Source organism: Anabrus simplex, chromosome 4, assembly GCF_040414725.1.
Source record: "Anabrus simplex isolate iqAnaSimp1 chromosome 4, ASM4041472v1, whole genome shotgun sequence".
NCBI classification, from domain to species: domain Eukaryota; kingdom Metazoa; phylum Arthropoda; class Insecta; order Orthoptera; family Tettigoniidae; genus Anabrus; species Anabrus simplex.
In genome coordinates this window covers 143,871,765-143,890,445 of record NC_090268.1, presented here as the reverse complement: position 1 = coordinate 143,890,445, position 18,681 = coordinate 143,871,765, and the positions used below count along the sequence as shown (strand labels likewise).

The window sequence follows — 18,681 nt, the reverse complement described above, 5'->3', positions numbered from 1 at the left end:
GTATTACATAGGCCTATACGAGGATGACTTGTATAATACAATATGTGACCGAGATAGTTGACGTAATGTACATGACGTCATCAGAAGACGGCTGCCCATTTGATGTATACTTTTGGCGGTTGAAAATTACCGCGCGGTATAGCTTGGCCTGTAGATGTGCAAAGACATGTGAGGTGTAATTTGATTCCTCTCAACGAAGTCTGTCAGAGAACAACAGAAAAATGGAAATATTAATATTGTATGTTTTATAGCTGAAAATTGACGAATTTGTCATACTTTAGAAAAATGTTCAAAAGTAAACGCGTAAAGACAACTTACACAGGAGGAAACTAGACTCAAATAGGGATCGAATAGGACTGATGCCCGGGTACACCATTCTCGGTAAATATCAGCCGTTACGAAATCGTGGTAAAACTCGTCATTTGTTGCACCATTGCTAATCCTTGGTTTCGAAACCGCGGTGTCTTGACGCTCGTTTTTCTCGCTATTATTCTCCTCGGAAGTAATTCAGAGTAGTATTCAGAAGGCAGTGATGTGTTACAGAGGTTTTCTGGGCTCCCTTTAATTTGACTAATTTATCCAGGAGGCACTGATATTTTCGACAGTCATATGTCTCTAATTTTTCCAGTTCCCAGTTGTTTACGTTTTATCTGAAACAGTCAGCTGTCTTTTTATTTCTAGTATGAATATTATTTAAATTACGCTTGTATAAAAAAAAGTTTTATAATCATTTTTATTCTTGTCAGATTCATTGTCATTTTTATCATCTCTTCTGTTACAGCCCCTTATTTCTAAGATTAATTTTGTTTCGTTAGGTTAGGTTAGGTTAGGTTAGGTTAGGTTAGGTTAGGTTAGGTTGTCAGTATCACCCAACATGGAAAAGGATGGACGAATGAGAGTGCCAAATTTTAGTGCATTTGAAACTGAAATGCTCATCGACTTCGATGATTTCTTGCCTAAACAGGATTATTTCTACGAGTATGGAACTCGAATCGGTCACCTATTAATTGTACCAAGGACGCCACAATCTCTTTCTCTCCGTTCATCCTCCTCAAGATATTGTAGATATACGATATGTGGTGCCAAATCCATTTTAACGATAACATCACGGCATTTTGGATGTACTCATTGTGAGGTATTATCGCTCACGTACCACCGGTAAACTTTTAAATCGGATGCCGACACTTTCGGTGCACGTAATATAAAATTTGCTCGTGAGGTTACGTAGCGTACATAGGCCTTAAAGTCTCGGTTAGCTACTTAACCGCTTGCTCACGACTGGTAAACTTTTAACCGTGGTAAAAAGTCAACAGTTTCAAAACCGGGCTTGATTCGACAGAAATTCAACTTAACCATAGTATGCTGTCCATTTTACCACGGTTAAGACGTAACCGAGGTTGACGCAGCCGGGGATGACAGTACATCTGCAGAAAGAACAAGAAGGCTTCCGGGGTGTCTCTAACGTTTGTAGGAAACATTATGCACGGTATTATAAATCATACATCTCCAACTTCTTACATCATTTATTATTGATCAATAAACTATTGGCAATTGCTAAACATTCTGTAGATGACAATTTAAATGAATAAATCCAACGATGTGATAATTTCTCCCCCTGTGGGTGGGGGACGGTAGAATAACACCCACGGTATCCCCTGCCTGTCGTAAGAGGCGACTAAGCTCCACGGGCTCTCAACTTGGTAGCGTGGGTTGGTGACCACGGGGCCCTTAGCTGAGTCATGACATTGCTTCCATTTACGTATGGCAGGCTGCTCACTTTCATCTGTCGTATCCGACTACCCTTGGTTAACTCTTGCTCTTCTCCGACCCCGACGGTATTAGGTTTGCGAATCCTAGGGAGTCTCATTTTCACGCCCTTTCTGTCCCTTGTCTTTCTTTGGCCGATATCTTCAGTTTTCGAAATGTCGGATCCCTTCCATTTTTTTCTCCCTGATTAATGTTAATAGAGAATGGTTGCCTAGTTGTACTTCCTCTTAAAACGATAATCACCACCACCACCTGTATAATTTTAACTCTATTTATTATTTCAGTATACATGACAGACATTTCACGTACCTGTAAATAACTCTAGCGATTATACCTCTATAACCTACAATTTATTTTTCACGTTTTCGTATTTCTTTCGTCTGGGAGAGAGGGAGACTAACTACAGTTCAAGCAATGCATTATGGAAACATGCTCGTTGATCGGCAGCTCGAGTGAACGGTATGTGCACATGGGTGAATGATTTAGACTTTACATGGCGCGCTGCAATGTCTCATACAAATCTATTGCCATTGGCTCTTGTGTCCATGACTGAATTAATGAAATTATTTATTATTTTAAAAAGAAAAGTAATAATCTAAGCTGTGTCGTAAACATTTAAAAAAAGTTCGTCGCCATAAGACCTATCTGTGTCGGTGCGACGTAAAGCAATTAGCAAAAAACATTAAAAAGCTACATATTTGTCTAGAATTGACATACCATGAGTGTTTCTTTACCTATTTCTGCTATCCTTATTTCACCTGTTCTTGAAGATATAAATAACGTGTAGATTATTTTGTGTAATACTTTGACGTACGACAGGGATTGCTTAGAGAATATTTTTAACTGTATCTACATTTGGTGTGAAGAAATAAAGGTTTAATTTACTTCGTTTTCCTTTTTTTCCTAGATCATCATAGATCCTAATGGAAAGAGTCTGGATAACTACACGCTTGAGATTATAGGCAGAAGCGTATACTTTCTTCTTGGCTAACCTTCAAACCGTAAGTACCAGTGTATTAAATTTGTTAGTAAGACATCTCGGTACCTCGTCGTTCATCTCCACTGATAGAACTGTGATGGAATTACTTTTCAACGGAGGTAAAGAGACATTCAGATAGCCTGCACATTTTTGTCAGAATGAAGTAGATGCTGAAAAATGCATTCGACTTATAGTAGTTGTAGGAACTGTCAACATACAGCATAGCAGGATCTTCACTTTATTACTAGCTATTCCTTTGGTATATTCTTGTGGCTGAAATGTCTTACTGGAGTCTGGACTGATCTTCAGTCATCCTGACCATCGGATATATGCCCATATTATGAGATGCAGGTTGTGCTTTTTGATATGGTAATGTGAAGAAATTTTAGTGGTTCAGTTATGTTTCTCCTACAAGGCTTTTATCATCCTGAACAGAAACACCATTTCACTGTGAAACGACACCGATTGCACTTCACGGCATGCCAACGAGTTTCGAATCGGTCACGGTTGCTCATAATGTGTTTTAATTTCAGAAACAAACTTCTTGAAGTGCCGATTCTGGTTTTGATTTCGACGTAACATCTTACGGCTGTGAGCATCCATTGGGGACACAGTGGGTTCGAATCCCATCGTCGGCAGCCCTGAAGATGGCTTTCCGTGATTTCCAATGTTTACACCTGGCAAATGCTGGGGCTGAACGTTAATTGAGGCCACGGTCACTACCTTCTCAATCCTAGCCCTTTTCCAACATTTCGTCGCCGGGAAACCTTTGAGGGATTAATTCGACTTTAAACCACTTTTAAAAAAAAAATATTGCGAACAACCGTGACCTCCGATTCGAAACTTGGCCTGCCATGACGAGTTATGTGTAGAGGCTTGATTTTATCGCATTAATTTATGTGCGATTTCGCGAAAAGGAAACTATTTTTCGCGAATTAGGTCTTTCTTCATCGCTCGAATTTCGCTTTGATCGTCTTCTGATATAGTCCTTAAACTTTAATTTTTGAATTATTTATGTGAAAAATAGATATATACGTAGAAACTATATTGATAATCATTCATTATTCCTTTATTAGAGACCTAATCAAGACCACACAATAAAAACATTTTCAGCCCATACAGTCATACCATCAAGGAATTTCCTTGATTGTTAAAACTAACAGGTATTTCTGTTGAATTGACAAATCCTTATTCTGTCTTCTTTTTTTCTTCACACACGTAATATTAGAATACAGTTTCAAGCTCGTTATTTTCCATACAGTTTCGCACTTACCGCTAATTATTTCGCTTCAAACTGGCCTTTTCGCTGTAATTCGCAGACATAAAATCATTATTTTTCTTAACCAGGATGATATGATATATATCAAAATCGCTTCAAAATATTTTTGTCGCGTTTATCGTTAATGCGAAAAAATCATGGCTCTAGTTTTGTGTAATCGGTGCTGTTTTACAGTGTCGAATGTTGGTCACTGAAAACTTCGTCAAGTGAACCGACTGAAGGCCTTTGAAATGTACATGTATCGCAGAAAGAAGGGCTCATAGGTAGACCACGTCACCAACGAGGAGGTACTCTGTGGTGCCGGGAAATCGTGTGAACTCGTATTAACACTCGCAAAACTCAGGGGAACAGCCTCTTCATGTCACATCTTCCGAAATGGCAAGTACAGTCTGATACAAGTGAAGGTAATAGGGAAACGAGTAGTTCGACATCCATGATAAACTACAGCAATTCTGATACGGGACCTCCCGTTTCATGTGGAATCCGAACTAGAGGGCCGTGACTTTTCATTTCGAAAATCTCACTTATATTGACTGGGATTCGATGAAAAATCAATGATGGTACCTCTCGGCTGTCACGTCCCGTGTATTTTATCATTTCTCATATTAACGTGTGTGATAGTTACGTTATCCAATACAGACAAGAGGACCACAGTTAACTTCATTGTTGAGCAGGATCCAATAACAGCCAAGTACCGTGTCCAAACCTGGACGCTGGTGACCTAGGCATTGCCCTCAGCTAAGCCGGGGACCACTGATCCTGAAGTTACATGCAATAGGGCGGCCAATTCCACAGTGCATGGGCTAATCATCCAAGTGGTGATCATTCCAACGATTGCGTAACTTTGGATTTCTCAGGGGGATACGATATTACAACATGGCTACGCCATTGATATTTACACGAATGTTCACTAAAATTTAGAAGAGAATTCCATTTTTAGAAATGCTTTGACATATCGTCGTTGAATGTATACAAGATGTTCACTGAAATTACTACTACCGGGCGAGTTGGCCGTGCGCGTAGAGGCGCGCGGCTGCGAGCTTGCATCCGGGAGATAGTAGGTTCGAATCCCACTATCGGCAGCCCTGAAGATGGTTTTCCGTGGTTTCCCATTTTCACACCAGGCAAATGCTGGGGCTGTACCTTAATTAAGGCCACGGCCGCTTCCTTCCAACTCCTAGGCCTTTCCTATCCCATCGTCGCCATAAGACCTATCTGTGTCGGTGCGACGTAAAGCCCCTAGCAAAAAAAAAAAATTACTGCGCGTGCAGAGTGTGAAGAATTCCACCTTGATTTGAATTAAACTAATTCCTTTGGTTTACATTCTGTAGAACTACCGTTATCCTTGGTCGCTTTTCGAAATGTTGACATTGTTGATGCATTTAACCGAAGTAATCTGGCTCCAGAGAGATTTTGCTGTTGCCTTGTTTGATAGATGTATTCGCTCCGTGGCTACACGGTTAGCATTCCGGCCTTTGGCCCTTAGGTCCCGGGTTCGATTTCCGGCCGTGTCGGGGATTTTAACCTTAATAGGTTAATTCGTCTGACTCGGAGACTGGTATTAAATGCCGTCTTCATCATTGGAATTCATCTTATGTAGGGCCCCATCCCCCACCACACATTGAGGTCGCCTATAAGCCGTTTACAAGAAAACGACTTGCACCAGGCCTCACCAGAGGCATACGCCATTATTATTATTATTATTATTATTATTATTATTATTATTATTATTATTATTATTATTATTATTATTATTATTATTATTATTATTTACTTATGTATTTTCGGTTCGGTATATGACACTATTCTTGAGTTGGAAATGGGAGGCGGGGAGAGAGAGGGGGGCACTACCCCTTGTGGGTGAGGTCGGTAGAATAACACCCACGGTATCCTCTGCCTGTCGTAAGAGGCGACTAAAAGGGGCCCCAGAGGATCTGACCTTTTGGAGCGTGGGTTGGTGACCACGGAGCCCTTAGCTGAGTCCTATCATTGCTTCCATTTACTTGTGCCAGGATCCTGCCTTTCATCTATCCTATCCGACTTCTCTTGGTCAACTCTTCTTCTTTTCCGACCCCGAAGCTGTTAGATGTGCGAGGGCTAGGAAGTTTTTCATTTTCACGCCCTTCGTGGCCCTTGTCTTTCTTTGGCCGATATCTTCATTTTTCGAAGTGTCGATCCCTTCCATTATATGGAGGATGGTTGCCCAGTTGTACTTCCTCTTAAAACAATAATCTTCCTCGTAAAACAATAATCACCACCACCAGAGAGGGGGGACTCTTTACTCCTGTACAGACAGAGTAAAAACATGAACGCCATCTTGAACTCAGAAGGCCAGTGCTCTACCGTCTGAACTACTCAGCCCGGCACACGTCACTCACCATATTGGCTGGGCGTTGCGCCCTATGAATTACTCTTTTATCCGTTTCTTTAGAAATGTTTAAAAAACACAAATAAACCCGTGGCACACGCTTCCTATTGCGGACTGCTACCTTGCCAAGGCGATTTCTGCGTAGTTCGATGACCTACAGGCGTGACGTTATACTTACTTTTTGGCTTTAATGACCAGGTCCGCTACGTCTTACATCAGATGTTTCTCAGTTCGTCCCAGGAGGCTGAATAAACCCCGTTCCAGCTCTCACTCCAAGATTAAAACTCTTTGACCGCGTGAAATTTCTTCCGGGGCCTCCTCTATCCCTGTACTGTGAGGCTAGCCAGAATTCTTTCAACGTATTTGGCAGGACCTAGTGTTTACAATGCACTATGTCTTCTGGTATGGGCTAAAGCAATTTTGTTACTTTCATTGATCTGTCTCTGTCTTATCCTTGGCTTTGACAATATGAAAGTGACTGAGGTATGAGCGATGCTAGTAATGCCATTCCTTCTGCAGCCAGTCCCTGCTATCAATGGTGTGAAAATGTTGCTCATAGGGTCGGTTGGTGCGTGCATTTCAGTGGGCTTGGCAGACTGATATGTAATAGCAACTTCTGGCTCGGTGAGGAAAGCAACGGGAAACTACCTCACTCCTCATTTCCCTGGTATGCCTCTTCAGTGATGCCTAGGCCATCTATGACAGCTGATGGCAGAGCTGTTGAGGATCCAACCAGCCTTAGGGCTGAAGACTGAACATACACATACTATTTGCTGATTTCATCCTTTACTCTTTGATTTCTTTTACTTGCAAGCCAGCTCTATTCTGCACGGACGAGGTATTAAACTGGTCACATATATGGAGGATAATTTGATTAAAGAAAGGGTTTTTAATCACAAAGATTGGAAACATTTTGGACACCTCAGTTCATGCATTAGATTTGAATTTCGAGCTGCGTAACCTTGAAACGAGACAGCGATATGTACTGTGGATGTATCTAGCTTGTTTTTAAATATGCATTATTGCGTTTGTAATTACTGGCATTCACTCCCAACAAGTTATCGATTTGCACTAGGCAGAATATTTAAAATATTAATGAATAAGGCTTAAATTGAATGGGAAATACTACAGTGATGGGGTATGTGTATCGCCCTCTTTAGCAAAATTTCAGTAAAATGAACCGAAGAGGAGTAGTACTGCTAGTAGTAGTAGTAGTTCGGTAAGTGTTACTTCCGCACTATGCACTGCATATACGTTCACATAGCAGCAATAACTTAAAAACATTGTGTACCGAGCTCGATAGCTGCAGTCGCTTAAGTGCGACCAGTATACAGTATTCGGGAGCTAGTGGGTTCGAACCCCACTGTCGGCAGCCCTGAAGATGGTTTTCCGTGGTTTTCCATTTTCACACCAGGCAAATGCTGTAGCTGTACCTTAAGGCCACGGCCGCTTCCTTCCCACTCCTAGCCCTTTCTTGTCCCACCGTCACCATAAGACCTTTCTGTGTCGGCGCGAAGTAAAGCAGCTTGCATAAAAAAAATTAAAAAACATTGTGTTGTGCATTAATTTGCCTATCGATCCAAACCTATTGTCCCAATTTTGAGGCAAGCATCTGTGCTGGAATTTAAATAAGAAAGTAGCTTTAAATAGGAACATGGTTGACATGGATTGGATTTGGAAAGTGCCCACGCATCGTTTATTGGAAGCGGAATCATACCCTGAGATCGTGCGATGTGTGTCGTAGTTTGATGCGAAATTTACTTATCGTTTCTCCCGAACAACAAATAATTCTGTTCGGCAGATTTACTCTGTGGCATATTTCTGTCTTCTGGAAATGTTAAAACTTGAGGTTGAAGTGGAAAAGATGTACGTCCGTTTGTTTTAATTTGATTATTTGTATGAATGTTGTGAAAATGGTGGTTTGTGAATTATTTAAATCTCTTCAAACAAGAAGTAGAAACGGCGTTTTCGGCACTTGTTTTAGACTTCTCCGGACGCATATCAAATTATTCCCCTCGAGCAGACTAGAGAAGACTACTTTTAATAGGTATGAGATATGTAGAGCTAAAATGTATCTTATTATCCACGGAACACATGTAATAAACTTTTACATACCAGTCACAGCATAGTAAATTTGTAACGAACTACAGTAGATAATCGCTATGATTTTTTTGTTCGGTCTATAGTATATACTAGAAAAACAAGCGAGAAAATATTTCACACATGAGTGACAGCTAAGCATCTGTAGAAGACTGTCTCCACCTTCTGGACTTCAAGGAAAATTCTAAGATGGTACCTTCACTCGAGTTCCAGGAACCAATCCCAGTCGTAAATTATGTTTTTAAAAATATACTCAGTAACAAAAGTTTCCTCAGTTAATCAGCGTTGATCCTTCTTGTCGCGCGCTCAATTACTCTTAAGGGGAAGTTACTGATGCGATGTAGTAACGCATTTGCTAGTGTTCAACCATGCAATGTCAGGAATGTTCACAATAAAATAATGAAAGATCCGGGGAAAACTACTGCCCTCAACTTACACTCGTAGTCACCACATGCATGACGTATTGACCTGTACAATAATTAACTCTTTAAGAACATAGTGTAATGTATGTCCAACACCGCTGTAAGTTATTTCATGAGCCAATGCATACATGACAGGAATTACAATATGTTTTTATATTTGACATTCGTTGATCATGGGTTGCCGGCATTACAGATTTCCTGAAAACACCTACAGATGAACGGAAATAGGCTACACATTAGGAATGTATTCCTATTATTGAAAGCTGATTTACCGGGCGAGTTGGCTGTGCGGTTAGGGACGCGCAGCTCTGAGCCTGCATCCAGGAGATAAGTGGGTTCGAACCCCACTGTCAGCAGCCCTGAAGATGATTTTCCGTGGTTTACCACATTCACACCAGGCAAATGCTGGGGCTGTGCCTTAATTAAGACTACGGTCGCTTCCTTCCCACTCCTAGGCCTTTCCTATCCCATCGTCGCCGTAAGATATGTCGGTGTCGGTGCGACGTAAAGCAAATTAAAAGAAAACGCTGATTTTTAAACCGATAAAAAATCCATATGCGGTACATGTTGAAACATATTAAGATGGCAACCGAATGCATATCATAATGAACCTTGTATAAGGCATTCTCTTAAAAATATTTGAGTAGTCACATTGATTTTATTTGTGTGTTTTCCTTTTCCTCAAACTTTACACCGAACCCTGCAATGTATAATCATTAATTTAAAGACTGAAACTGGATTATATTATCCGTTTTAGCCCGAATGATTCCGAATCAAGACATAGTATAAATTTATAAAAGCGCTTACGTTGCCGGATGATGCGCATTTTTTAATTTTATTTTTTTCGTCCTCAAATTAATACTTCCAAAGAAGGCACTGATTTGTATTGAAAGAGGTGATTGTACCATCCGATGTTATTTTTTCAACATATCCTGTCAGTAACATTCACTACATCAGCTCACGAGATAAGGATGGAGAATGTAAAGTCATTACTGTCAAGAGGTCCGAGGTTCAAATCTTGGCGCAGGCAGCGGCCGTCATGAGTACCAAGTTTCCTATGCTGACGACAGGCACATGTTGGCATCGTTCCTTATTTCCTCAAGTTCGTTTTCAAATATCAGACCCAAATTTAACAGTACGTCTGTTGATATAGGCATCGTGATAACAGACTCAATCAAAGAGCGTTTGCGCACACTTTTTATCCGGGAGTATCACTATACACAAATCAAGGATCATAGGTAGCTGCTCTCTAAACATGATGGTGATTATGCTTAAATTTGCGCCTTAAAGCAAATAATATTTTCTCACCAGATAAATGTTGGAGCTATACCTGTTTTTTAATTGAAGCCATAGTCGCTACCTTCCCAGCAAAGTCCCCTCTTCTTTCCCACCGCCGGCGTCGCTGAAAACTTTAGATGTTACTGCAACGTTAAATGGGTACCAGGAAAAACATTATTGTGGTGATAGTGTTCAGTGGTTTTAAAGAAAAGAACAATATGCTTAATAGACACCTTAGGGTTTTGGATGGTAATAATAATAAATAATAATAATAATAATAATAATAATAATAATAATAATAATAATAATAATAATAATAATAATTGTTACCGTGGTTTGATGGATCGCAGAGAGGTGAAGGAAGGTGCTGGGGTGAATGGGCCTATCTACAAAATCAAAATTAATATAAAACTTGAACTGAAGATTGTATTTCTTCAAAACAACAAACTTAACAAATTTTCACTTGGTGACAATAACAATGATATCTCAGGTACAATGCCAAACAAGGGTGGAACACCCCAGAATAGGGAATTTAACAATTTTTTGCTTCAAGCCCTCGATTTACAATATCTGAGCTACGAGTTCAAGTTTACGAAATTCACAAATGAGGAATAATTTAGGCAAGGGCAGAAATCCTCTAATTCAAAAGCACTTGCTCCCAAAATTACAATATCTAGCCTTCCAGAGGCACCTTTCACTATTACAAAACCTTGAAAAGAGCTTACATGCTCTCGATTTCTTACAGCCTACTCAAGGCAACATCACATCACAATATTACACACTCTGGCCTCATAATGCACGAATTACAAATGGAAATAGATTTACACAGGGGTATCTAGTACCCAACCTACTGGGCCTTTGCGGAAAAAGAACAGGTTAAATAAATGGCCCGAACACAACCTGAATGGAGGCGTACACTGCGCTCCCAGATAATGGAAATAACTTTAATATATTACAGGAAAGAAAAGTTGCGAAATCGTAGTCACCTCGAACCAAGATGAAGGGGAGCTCGAGAGGGTAACCACTCTCTATCCCCAATTTACAGTTAAAAGACTTTATGAAATTTTACACGAAAAGGAAGAAGTTTACATTAAAACGGTTACATAGTTAGAAATTCGGACCTTCCCCTCGGATAAGTATGCGTAAACAGCAAGAAAGATTGAATTTATGTGGCCGTTACCTGGCGGATGTTCTGTCGGACGAAGAAAGAGGCGCCCCGCCTCCTGCCTTAAGATACACACTCAGAAAGACGACGATCAATAGACAAGGAAACTCGAAAAGCCGCAACTTATATACCCTCAGGGAAGGTTCGAGAGGATTCTGGGCTAATCCGTACACACCCTCTCATTTTTATTGGTTGAACCCAAAAGTTACACTCAAAACTGAACAAGAAGCCTGTAATAGGCTAAAAATTAATTACAAAAAATAATGATTGGCCAGATTCAAAACTGGCGGAATGAGGCAGAAGTGTTGCAAACCTAGAATTACATCAAAAACAAATGAAAGTTGAGAAAACCTATAAACATAAAATTTATTTTAATAACACTTCCTTTACCTTGCACCAGAGTGCATGACTACAGTTTTTTGGTAGTGACATCTGTGGAAAAACGTCCAAACTTCTTGATGTAAACAAACACACAGCAGATAAAACCAGTCAGTTTAGGCAACTTCAGAATACACAGTTACTTAATACTTCGGTAGTGACATCTTCTGATTAAAGTGTCAACTTTATGTAGTAGCAATTTCACATTTTGGTCGATAGAGGCGTTCATTAAGGCGCTTATTTTGAATGAGCGGAGTTGAGGTGTACCTCCCGGTATAATAATAATAATAATAATAATAATAATAATAATAATAATAATAATAATAATAATAATAATAATAATAATAATAATAATGTAGTAGACCTCCGAATAGGCATGGTGCAAGTCTTTCGAATTTACGTCTATAAAAGACCTGCACGTCTGTGAACATGGAACTGTTCCTCTGTTAAATTGTAATGTTGAAGATTGTCCCCGAGCCAGAGATATTACCCAATGAAATCTAATATCCCCGACCCGGCCGGGAATTAAACCAGGAACTTCTTGGACCAAAATCCTCCACTCTAACCATTTAGCCATGGAGCCGGATGATTTTTAAATTTATGTTCCGTTTAACAAGAATCGTGCATTCAGGCATACAGTGTACTAATATAACCCAATCAGACAATTCATTCATTCATTCATAATGTCTCTTGTAAGCTAAGGATAACATTGTTCAAACTAGTGACACAGTTAAATACTTGCACTAACACGAATTAATAGTGGGTAAGATACATGTTGTCCTAGACTATGTAAATATGTTAACGTCAAGGACAAAAATATTACAAACTATAGTTTAGAGATCGGGTGTAATTAGTGAGTAGGCGTACTGTAATTGTAATATTTAAGGTAGCATTAGATAAATTAATTGTAACAAAATTATGCATGTATCAAATAATTTGGATTGCAATATATGATTACTTTCTCCGCAGTTCCTGGCGATCCGGAACTAGGGGATGGGAATATTCTATTCTTTAACAAGAATATCTTCCTAAATGTTATTACATTTCACGGAAATCTTTGCTTCGGTTCTTCGAAAAAAATCACGGTAAAACACAGTTATTTGCGGCTTAAGAAAAACGCAGCAGGACAGCGAGAACAATTTCTTACAATTGTCTTTTACAAGGTGTAGAAAGAAGAGACGTAAGACCACTAAGAAAACATAAAATGACCTCGTCGCAACCTAAATGGCCTTGCTGTTTGCAGTTTGCTTACTACATAATGTGAAAGCAGATGTGTACTGTACTTCGTCTCAACCATTTTTGTTTTTGGTAGTGGTGTAACGTCGCATTAACTCATCGAAGGTTTTAAGCGATATGAGGATGGGTAAGGGCTAGGCTTGGGCCCCAGCATATGCCTCGGGTGAAAATGGAAAACAGTAGAATACAATCTTCAGGGCTGCCAAGGGTGGGATTAGAACTCATCATCTTCCGAAAGCCAGCTCACATCTTTCATATAAATAAAATATTAGTGTTAAAGGGCGCATAAATTTAGGGGGAAAATATAATGAATGCGCCCATCGATATTCTCCTAAAAGATCACAGATGATCTGAGATTGTCTTGTGCTTTCGAAAATGAGTTTCACTACTAGGAAATTGCGAAAGTTGATTAGATTAACTGTTGGAATATGCCGCGATCGGATCTAATATTCGGTTCTGTTGGTTACTCTCCATAAATGGATGAAAATCCTCGCTAGTCGATGAACTTCTAATTGGAAATTAATTTATGAATTTTACTACATCACCATGTTAAAGTTACAATTCATGGAATTCTATTTATTATATTGAATGGCTGGGACAAACCTTCTTGGCAGTTCTTGTTATTTTTTTAGTGTGTTAAATGGATATTGAATATTTAAAGCTGATAGAAATTTTACCTTTAGTTGTTTTTCATTTCTATCTTCTTGGCATTTGTTGCTGTTTATAATATTATTTTTGGCGTTAGGTATCCCGCTGTTATCAGATACGGTCAGCAGATGCATTGTAAAGGAGCACTGTGTGCGGATCATGAGACCTACAGTTTCGCATGAACGTACCCCTAACCTTTCTCCCTGGAGCATTCAGTGCCGTAGTCGAAGTGAGAGAAACTGCGTGTACCATTTGTTTCTCTCCAGAAGAATCTTCATTCACCCAAAGTAATTATTAGGATGGAATATGATTTCATATCTTGAGACATCTCTGCCATTCTTAACCTTGAAAATAATCGCAGTTGTATCGGATCTAAACATACCATTGCCAACTCGTAGGGACATACTGTAATAAATGGTGTGTCACGTGATCACCATGTATACCACTACAGTTAACTTCTTAGATCAGAGCGCACCTCGGTATTCCTTACGAATTCAATGCTTGCGTACCAACCTGTCAAACCACACTAAAATCACAGCAGTCGAATCGTAGGCTTGCCTATCAGCAGAGGATAGCTCTAAACTCTCGATCAGCGAGGGACTTCCTATTATCCCCAATCGCAAAAATCAGTAGCACCAGCCTAAATAAATAAATAAATAAATAAATAAATATTGTTTGTTGTTATTGTTGCTTCCCGCAAGGAACTGGGGACATAAAACCCTATATAACTACTAGGAGAAATGAGACTGGAAGGCAAATCTTAGAAATCCATGAATCATGAATAGCCTTCGTGCTTATCTTCTTCCTTTTTTTCTTATGAAGCCCATTGTTTGTAATTTTAGGAGAGATCTGAAGATAAAGTTACGTAGAATATTATGAAATGTTATCACCGACCTGTAATACTGACTAAGTAAAATCATTCGTGATTGTGTTTTTTTTTTCTTCCTTCTCATTCAGCTCAAAGTTTGTTTGGATCTCCAGCAATTCCACCAGGGGAATGAGAAGAGTATGCTTTACGTGTTATTAGTCTGTGGAGCCCGCTGATGTTTATGTACACACTAATTGACTCTACAAGCCATACTTTCACACCGTTGGTCACAGTAACTGGCTGTATAAGGAATGTTGTTACTAGCATCACTCGTACTTCAGTTACGTTTATAAAAGTCACCGCACGTTGTTGACAAGTGGCGGGGGGTAACTGGCATCACTATTGTAAAATAAACCGTGGATCAGGAAATCAGAATAATGACTGTGTAAGGCCGCGGACTTGGACTTAATTGAACTCGTGTCTCATTTGTAAGATAGAAGCGAAATACAGTAGTATTAAGACACAAGCAGTACGTTTATATGCAGAATTCAGATCGATCTGAGTACACTTCCTGTATTGGAAACGCCATGTAAACGCGGACTCATTTCGGATTGAGTTTCAATGTCGATACGGTAAAATCTGGGATCGTATCGTACTCGGTTCCAGTTGAGTTCCATGTAAACACGGATCTTACTGAGATCGTATTGAAAACGACTGCGCACACACTCCATGTTTGTTCTGACGAAATCATCATTCATCATCATCATCATCATCATCATCATCATCAAAGTTCTGTCGAAATAACAAATATAAGAAGCCAGTAAATATATTTACCTGTATAAATAATCAACAGCTGCAATCATAATATAAGACGGCCAGCCCATACGATTAATAAAATCACGATAAACTTATGTTGGGGGTAAAATTGGAATGTGCGTTCCATCTATTGCACCAGTTACATTTGGAATACCACACATACTTTTAAAACTGAACGTTATCTCCTGGGCTTTTACTGCATTTTGGCGTTTTAAAATTCTATGAGGTGATATCGATTTTATTACAATTCTGCATCGTTCGTATACGTCGAGTTTGCTTGGCGGATTCAGTACGATACTCAAATAGCCTACTACATGTAAACGGGAATCGTATTCAATACGGTAAGTGTACTCAAATCGATCTCAATCCCCATGTAAACGTACTAAAGGTGTAATGAATTATCTGGTGTACAGGTAACTGATCGCCACGTCTTGAATGAACAGAATATAAAACATTCTTTAAATTGTTACGGACTTTAAAGAGACGTTCGAGTCTTTGAACGTTCCTCCAAAAGAGGGCTCCTCATCGTGCCAGTAAATTACCGAATCTGTAAAGGTTGCACATCTTCTCGATAATTCTTCCCAGCAGTTTTTCTATCTCCCGCTGTCTCTTTTTTCTTCATAAATCCGTAATGAAATAATACATTTGTGATAGATAATTTGCCTTCGTGATGAAACATGTATAAAACTTGTGTTGTGAAATTCATTTATTCAGAATGTAATTTGATTTATTCCTCCATTCATTCAGATATTCATTAACTTCGTTTTTTTTAATCGGTGGCATGGTTTATAGCCTATTATCTTGGTAGTTGAAGGCATTGTAAAATAATGTCAAGGAATTTTCTTTCACTAATTTCTTTGATATTTCTTACTGCGAGTATGTCGCCTGGAACTTAACAGCATTCAGTTGTCTTAACTGCAAGGGAACTGTGCATTTAATATCGAGTCTTTTCTGTTCTCTGTGGTTTCGGAATTAAACGAGTCGCGTGATGTACGGAATCTATTGTAAATATGTTTAGGGCGCATGACCTATGATATGGAAGAGGGCATGGAGGGGAGTAGAGATTCGATATTGTCATTTCCCGTGTGTTAAAAGAATCTGTGCTATTCGTCCGTCCGTTCGGTGTCCGTGTAACAAACCCCGTCTTGACATTGACATGACGGGGGTTGTTCATTCGGGCGTGTTCGTACATCCTCGGTATGTGTCGGATCGGCGCGCCGTGGGGTGGGGGGGCTGGAGCAGCGCCGAGCTCGTCGGCGGCTCAGCGCCTTGGACCGAGCGAGGACGCGAGCGCGCGGCACGAGGTAAGAGCCACACTTTCCCAGGATAGCAGAGATTTATTTTGAAACTGACAATTATTTTTGGGAACATTTTGGGGTGTAATGCATGGCCTTACGGCTCCCTCACTGAGTGAGAGTGTGAATGCGTGCGTGGTGTGTGAGGGCAGCCTGTGCTCCGTGAAGAGTGCTGGTCAGGCAACCGTTGTATCTTCTGTGTGACTTACGGAGGTGACCGCTGGCCGCCATGGGCATCTCTACCTGCCCGTGAGTACAAGAAATACTCCGGGCCAACATACTAACACACGTGATCATTGACATATCAAGTGACAGCACTATTAATATTCTGTTTATCTCCGATAATAAACTGGAAGAAATCGTCGTTTAACCTGGAAACAGTTGATTTAATTGTAATTATTCAAAAATAACATACAAATTGTAGATGTTCATCAAACTGCATTTATTCCTCTTTGAGCAGTTGATTATATAAGGGTATTTTTTGCGTGTTATGTTTACTAGTTTAGTGCGACGTTAAACCACTAGTCAAAAAAAGTTGACTGGTGTGACAGACATTGTAAATACGCAGTCTGTATAAAACTTTTTTTACTTGTTCATCCTGTCAGTTTGTACATTTTCGTATAGTTCTTCGTGATATTTTCATTTCCTCCGCAAAAAATATCATCTTCCATTATGCTTATCCGTGTAAATAACGAAATTGTAATTGAAATATCCATGTAGGATCATCATACATCTATATACCGTTTGTTTGTGGGCATTTGTGTCTGTTAATTGCATGCTTTAGCTGTTAATAGTGGCCAGATGACTTGTTCACATGCGTATCACCTTCTCATTAGACAATAGTTCCAAATACTCCTAATATTTACTGGCTTTTTCCTCTGTTATTGACGGGAGATACTAATAGTGATTGAGATAGTTTTAAAAGGAAGACTGACAGAATGTGAGTTTTGAATGTACAGATGAATGGACATGTTAATTTGATTTCCGCGAACATTCACTTTTCCGTAATTCTTCTGTTGTATTTTTCATGTTTGTGTCATATTGAGTTAATTAATTGAAAATAAACATGGGGCATGGCCTACAAAGCGACCGCTGCTCTGCCCGAAAACCTGCAGATTACGATGTGTCATGTGGTCAGCACGACGAATCCTCTCGGCCGTTATTCTTGGCTCTCTAGACCGTAATTCATTGTAAGTGTAGAAAATTTGCTGCCGCGTAGTATGTCGGCAATCTTTCCTTAACATTTAAAGTAAATCATATGATTTTGTTTATTATGTGAGAATATTTGCTCTACGTAGGAGACCCTTCTATAAAACTTACGAAGTATAATATTTACAATGTAATGTAGTACGGACTGTGACATTTTTCTTTTGTGATATTTGTACTTTTATTCCATGTTGAAACGAGTATGTCCGAATGTTGATGCTTCATTTGAAGAATGTTTTTGTTCTACTTACAAGTGAGAGGGGAACAAACTTGAAAGACTGTGGAATGCACTAGCGTGTTGTCATTACTGGTGAGAGGGGTGAGGATTGGGAATTCCGGAGTTTGGCTTGCTAGTTTCCTTGTGTGTACTCGTGTTATGGTAAAGGGAGCAACGGATTGGCATAATTCCAGTAAACGAAAGAATATGACTGTTCGTGTTTAATGACTCTCTTAAATCACTATCAAAACACGAATTGTTTATAGATAACTTCTGTTTCATAAGTTCTTCTCAATGTAGATGAATATGCATCTTTCGTCTGTTAATTAGTGTTCGTTTACGAAATCAAGTGAGATTGGTAAAATGACACTCTTATGTGAGATGTATCAGTAAATAAAAACAAACTTACAGAAGTTAGTATACATTAAGTTATTCTGAACTCAGATATTGAATGTTCAATATATATAATTATTAATATTTGTACATTTTAAATGTATTCTAATTTTTATTTGTTTATTTTTATTTTTATTTATTTGTTTGTTTGTAATGATATCACGTAAAAACGGTGTTTGTAACAACACCATGAGAAAACGGCCCAACAAAATTTCTCGAAACTGTGCATTTAAAATCAGGAATATCCGGGTTGTGCAATAGTCTTTATGTTATGTGATCTGTATACAGTGGCGTAGATATTACGAAGGCCAAAACACGAAATGTCG

General features: G+C 39.2%; 1 protein-coding gene across 12 annotated transcripts in view; it reads left to right on the top strand.

Annotated features, from left to right (window-relative positions):
* Nucleotides 1-18,681, top strand: part of Mef2 (myocyte enhancer factor 2) — a 778,785-nt gene that overhangs the window by 639,088 nt on the left and 121,016 nt on the right. For 10 of the 12 annotated variants that reach the window (XM_067145247.2, XM_067145245.2, XM_067145246.2 and 7 more), the window contains one exon: nt 2,675-2,768. The gene's annotated coding sequence lies outside the window, so the exon portion shown is untranslated. Of the gene's footprint in view, nt 1-2,674; nt 2,769-16,412; nt 16,549-16,648; nt 16,789-18,681 lie in introns of those variants that run through there. The other 2 variants (XM_067145251.2, XM_067145252.2) reach the window with 2 other exon arrangements.